Here is a 6,724-nt window from a genome sequence, read left to right as displayed (position 1 = left end):
TAACACATTATTTCTTTGTTTATCTCCATAACATTATGAAAGGAAATAGAATGTCTAGTGATATTGCCTTAATAACAAACGCTCTCTTTGTTTATCTCTGTAACGTTAAGAAAGAAAGCAGAGAGTAGCAAGATATTTAATACAATGTTAGATAAATGTATTATTTTCATTTTTATGCTACAACCTTATGAAAGAAAACTCACATCGAATCGAAATAGTTTTATCTTGTATTACCAACCCAAATTTTCTCTCTTAAACTAAGAAATGTCATTCTCTGGAAGTTTTATTGAAAACATTGAAAATAACTCGTACGACACTGTTTTAAAACTTGTACGATAGTTGGGTTTATAATGAGTATTATCCGCCCATAGGGAGAAATGAAAAGATAACTTAAACTCATGTTATCTGTTTTGAAACCAATGTATCCTGTTTGGCCGAGATCCCAGAAAATGTGTTAACCTATTCTAATTTAGATTCTATTAGGAAATAGATACGGTCTGAATAAATTATATGTGATTACATTCTAATGTACATGTTCATGTAGAAGAGTATAATGGGTTATTGTTGTGTTTATTTTGATTTTAAGGCTGCACGAAATCATGACAAATACGCCTATCTCAATATAATAAAATATTTCCGACAAAAATATTTAAATTTAGTTGGCAGAATGCCTTTTTTTTACTATCATAATAAAATGATATAAAATTGTCAAATAATCTTGATAATATCCTCACGTAGGGAAATCATTTGGGATCTGAAAGAAAAGAAAATACTTTAATCAAATACAGATCAAGTAAACAGAAGCGGAAGTACGTTGTTTCTATGTTTTAAATGTTCACTTTATACAGACGTCATAAACAAATTTCTTCCCGCTGCAAGTCCTATTTATTGTTCAGCTCATCAAAAAACTACTGAAGATTTTCTTGTCGGAATTATAATACACTAAAAACTTATGGAGAAACTGAGTAAATTTTTTAATTTTCTAAAAGGCTCACGCACTCCACAACAGTTTAACTTAGAAAGTTAGTATAAATGTATCAAGGTGTTTTAAATCAATCGTGAGTTGGATGATATATTCTCCAGCAATTGGAACAGAAAAAAATTGCAGGGCTTACCTGTTTAGAAACAGCCAACCAATGAAAAAAACTGGAAGATGAAAAGATAGATTTCCAACTTTTAGAAACAATAATGATGTGATAAAGATTACTAAAACTAGCTAAGGAACCACAGAAAGAGAACACTTGTAGCATCAGACCATCCTTCTTTCATGACTAGCAACAACTTGGTAAGACAGATGGGAGTTTATCGATAAATTAAAATAGCAAAGAAGTAGTATTTTGTTATGTTAAACAGCTAAAATTTAAACGATATACTTTGATCTGTGTACCTGTAGTTATCTTAGTCAGTGTAATGACACTTGGTGGAATGATTGATTTGGAAGAGATTTGGGGAAGTGACGATGTAATGATTTACTTATAAAGGTTAAAACACCCAATCTATTATTCCTTAAAGTGACCAATTTTAATTGTAAACACATTCTACCTTTTACTTTCCAATTATTTTTCGATAATGCATAATAAAGAACTAAACTACTATAAAGGTAATTTTCACTTCTAATTTTAAAGGGGAATACAATTAACAAATGGATTTTATAATGTTTAAGTCTGGGTGAAACTGTTAAACTCTAAAAGAAGATTCAAGATTTACTAGTAAAAGCAAATAAACAAAATAAAAACATGGATTATGTTTTAGTTTCTTCTCTTGCCTAAATACGGTGACGTGTCAGGTTCTATATCGAGTCCTTCCTGAAATCAGAAAACGCTCATAATTATTTAGAGTTTCATATTGTTGTCACGAGATGGCGCAAATACGCTATTGCTCGGATGAAACATTTGAAAGAGAGTCTGAACATAAGGATGAAAGTAAGATCCTTCAACGCTGGAATTCTTGCCTAAGAAAACATCAACGCATAATGATGTGTGTTTAGAGTATTTCTGTATCTGTGTTATGATTAACATTTTAATTACTGTGAGATAATATTTGTGATTTACTTCAACAATTTTGAAGAATGGCTTGTATTAACATCAGTTGTATAGTGCGTTACAAAAGTATTCACCCCCTATCAATAATGTTACATTTTGACGAAATACAAATAATGTAAACATTTTTTAATGAACTTGTTATTATTCAAAACTCTAATGATCAAACTGCAAAGAAAATATATAAATTGAAATTTTCTGATTTCATAAGTATTCAGCCCCTAAGCCAGTACTTGGTGGAAGCACCTTCAACAGCAATTATTGCTATCAGTCTTTTTGAATAGGTCTCTACCAAATTTGACAATGGGATGGTGTAATATGTGCTCATTCTTCCTGGTAAAATTTTTTCAATTCTGATAAGTTCGTTGGGGATCGTTTATTGGTTTCAATTTCCAAGTCTCGCCACACATTTTCTATTAGATTCAAGTCAGGACTTGGACTGGGTCACTCTAAGACATTTATTTCCTTCTTTTGAAACCACTCCACTGTGGCTTTTGCCTTGTGCTTCGGGTCATTGTCCTGCTGAAGTGCGAATTTTCCACGCAGTTTTAGATTATTGGCTGACTCAAGTAGGTTTTTCCTCTAGGATTCGCCTGTACTTTGCCCCACCTATTTCCCCTCAATCCTGACAAGATTTCCTGCTGATGAGAAGCATCCCCATAACATGTTTCCACCACCATACTTGATAGTTGGGATGGTATTGCCTGGTTGATGTGCTGTGTTGGGTTTTCGTCAAACGTAACACTTTGAATTTAGACCAAAAATCTCGATTTTCTTCTAGTCTGACCACAAAACCTTCTGCCACACCTCTACAGTATCATTTACGTACTTTGTTGCAAACTCCATACGAGATTTAAGATGATTCTTTTTCAGTAATGGCTTCTTTCTTGCCACCATCCCATATAGGCCAGCTTTGTGTACGGACCGGGATATCGATATATGAACACTGACTCCCATTCCAAACATGGAACTTTGCAAATCTTTCAAAGTCACTGTTGACTGCACGTCTGATTAGTTTGGAAGGGCGGTCTGATCTAGGTAGTGACTGGATGGTATGAAGCACATTCCACTTCTTAATGGTGGACTTCACCGTACTCAAAGGTTAATCAATGACTTTGAAATTTTCTTGTAACCTTCTCCAAATCTGTGCTTCTCTACCACTTTATCCCTGACTTGTTTGGAAAGCTGCTTGGTCTTTATGGTTGGTTTGTCGTATCACTATGTGAGTTGTAGCTTGAACAAATGAATTTACTCTGAAGTCAAGTTAAACCACTTTAATTACACACATACAGAGACCATTACACTAATTTTGTGACATTTCAAATTAATCCTTTGCACCTGAACTGACTTAAGATTGCCGTAGCAAAGGGGTTGAATACTTATGCAATTGAGAATATTCTAATTTTCTTTTACTTACATAATATCCTCGTTTTTTTAGTTTTCTCAGTTTGGAGTATATTGTGTAAATTCTAAATATAAAGCCCCATTTGCCAGCTCAGACGGCAACAAAATGTGGAAACTTAATTAGTATAAATGTTAGGGTGATTTAATTTCTACTTCAAGAAATTTTAGGATAACTGCCTTCACACAACTGGCTATAGCCAGTGAAAGGCAGCAGAAGCTGAGATGTTGTGAGTGTAAGCACTCAGCTTCGTACACTTATTTGATTTTCGTACATATATAATCGATTAGCCATGGCGACTGACTAGATTAACATCAGCGTTTGGATTTTGTCTGATAGATGGAATATCCCCAAAGCATTTGAGTGGTATTACCACAGACATTATCCGCTATTACAATAAGTTGACAAACTGGACCGGTAATGCGATATTTAATTCATTATTCTTTTATAGTGCTGATTTAATCACCTATTAACAATTAAAGTAATCAATAGTTTGAAAGCTATTATATATGTGTGCATATATATAACGTAAGAAAAAAATGCTATAGAGGATAATAAACATGGTCAAGGATAACATCACATCGACTGAACCAGTTATAGTAGTACAAGGTGAAAAGTATCATATAGATAGGTTATAATTTCTCTTACTGATCGCTTCTTCAAACAAATGTGCACAACTCTTTCACAGTAATTACAATGACAAAAGGTGTGACCAAACTAAAAACGATTGTTTCACTTCGTGTCTGTAATAAACTGCTGTAATATTAGATTTGAATAGGAAAGATTTATCTTCTCAAACGTTACGATGTGGTTTGTGAAAGGACTTTTTTTCTCCTGTTTCTTCTTTTGCATAAGAATTAGACATTTTATGGCACATTACTCGACGTTTTGTGTTATATGTGCTGAAAAAATAATTACGTAGCAAACTATTTTTAAAAAGAGTTGCTTTTCTGTAAACGATTTTATCTCGAACACTGCTGTCTAACAAAATTATAAATTTGTTTATTTGCAGATCAATCATTCATTTTAAACTTTCAGAAACACAGTTATTATCAGAAGATTTATTTTTATCAAATTATTTCTCCAGAAAAAACGACATAGTATGTAAATACACTTTATCAGAAATACTTATTATATCTGTAAATGTATTAGTGGTTGTTTATTGACATCAATAAAAGAAAAGCTGTTCAGCTATTTTGCAATTTTATACACGAATTGAATTGTTTTTTGGAGATTTTTTTGTCTGGTTTTATTAGCAAGTATAGCATTTAACATTACATAGTAAAAATTGAAGCCACCTTAAGATATTAGGGAACAGTATGACAACTAACAATAAGTATAATTTTATAATCCCACAGACACACACACATAACGCTTTGCAGGCGATTTTATAACTTGGTTTTGTAGTTCAACTACAATGCATCAACCGAAAACATTGTTCTCCAGATAAAGGAAAAATAGCATTCTGTGTAGTGTGTACAGTATTTAATGGGACATACAGAAGAAAGCACTTAATTAAACGTTGGAAAATAAAACTGTAGAGAACTGGAAGAGCGTGAAGTTAGTCTAACCTAGAGGAAACTTTTATTGCTTAGAATTTGTCCTTTCATAGAACGTGCAAACAATATAAAGAAAAACAAGATAAATGAGTATCCTTTGTTCTTTACACAAATGTCTTTCATTGTATTTTTAACCTGTTATGACAAGTTTTGATATGCCCACACAAGTCTTCACACATGGCCTAAGTCTTACTAGGTTCACGTTATTCTTCACAATGACAGTTCTTTGACAAAATAACTTTTATTGTGACAAATGCATAGTAAAGAGGCTTGCTTATATAATTTTATGGACTAGTTTGTTCTTTATATATTCATTGTTTTTTAGAGGGGGAACCAATGCTTTCTTGTTTATTTGTTTTGACTTTCTGCCAAAGTTACTCGAGGGCTATCTGCGTTAGCGGTTCCTAATTTTGAAGTGATAAACTAGAAGAAAGGCAGCTAGTCAACACTACCCACCGCTAGCTATTGGAATTGACCATCTCATTATAATGCCTCCATGGATGAAATGGTGAGCATATTCATAGACGTGATTCGAACCCATAACCATTAGATTTCGAGTCGAGTACCCTAACCACCAAGCCATGCCTTCGATGATCACTACTGTTAGTGTTATGTTTTTATTCAAGGTGTGCTGTATGAAAATAATACAGAAATCAAATAGAAAACAAAGCGATATATTAAAAAGTGAATACCCATTTTGTTGAAGATAAACAAACAAAATCACCAATTCGTCATTCATAATTTCTTTATTCCGAATTTTATAGAGTGAATGTTCTTTGTAATAAACCAATAAACGAATATCAAATAATTTTTTATCCATTTGGGAATTATATTGTTTCATTTATTCGAACCCCCCCCCCCCCGAAAATGTAAACATGTTAAATGTAAAGAATATTTAATAAAAGGGGAACATTTCCATGTCCACATAGAACTCCAATGTTCTGAATATTTTTTTTTAAAGAAACACTCATGTAATTCAATAGTATCTGTTTGTATGTATAATAAAACGTACAAACTAGTATAAAGCTAATACGATTGTTGATAAAATTGAAAAAAAAAATTGTCTGGATGTCGTTTAAAATATTCATTCACCCTCTGGGTCAAATGTAGCTCACCTGTTGTCAGCGAAGTTACAGTTACATTTGCATATAAGCTTTTGCTAAGAATTTAATGATATAATTAAATGATCTAAAATAAAATAGACTATAAATACGAAGATAAAGTTGTTATCACACGTTGATTTATTGAATGTCCAACAGCAACTTTATTATTATAAGCTGCTAACTTCGTTATGCTTCGTTGACAAGCCTAACCTAAAATCAAAATATTACGGCATTTGGACGTTTATAGTCGTATATATTTGCATATTCAAAATTGTGACTACTTACATTTATGCAAAAATAAAATGCACTAATAAATAAACCGAACAAAATACTTTAATGCCTACATGTCTAACATGTATTTATTCCAAGATTTTTTTAAACTTCCGTCCACTGACATAGGACTTAAATATTGTGATTTTACTAAGTTATTATTGAAAAATAGCTTCTTTTTCTTTTTTTTCCGTGTTATGAAACAAGCTTCGAAAATACTTGAATCCCATTATTAACCTACCACTTAATGCAGGGGGCACCCACCAGGAAATTTCACTACATAATCAGTTCGTTAGTATCGTATTCTTGAGTTGTATATAAGGTATTTAGTGTCGGCAGGGGTTTTCTTCT

This window comes from Limulus polyphemus, unplaced genomic scaffold (genome assembly GCF_000517525.1).
Source record: "Limulus polyphemus unplaced genomic scaffold, Limulus_polyphemus-2.1.2 Scaffold105, whole genome shotgun sequence".
In the NCBI taxonomy this organism is placed as follows: domain Eukaryota; kingdom Metazoa; phylum Arthropoda; class Merostomata; order Xiphosura; family Limulidae; genus Limulus; species Limulus polyphemus.
This window is presented reverse-complemented; position numbering follows the sequence as displayed.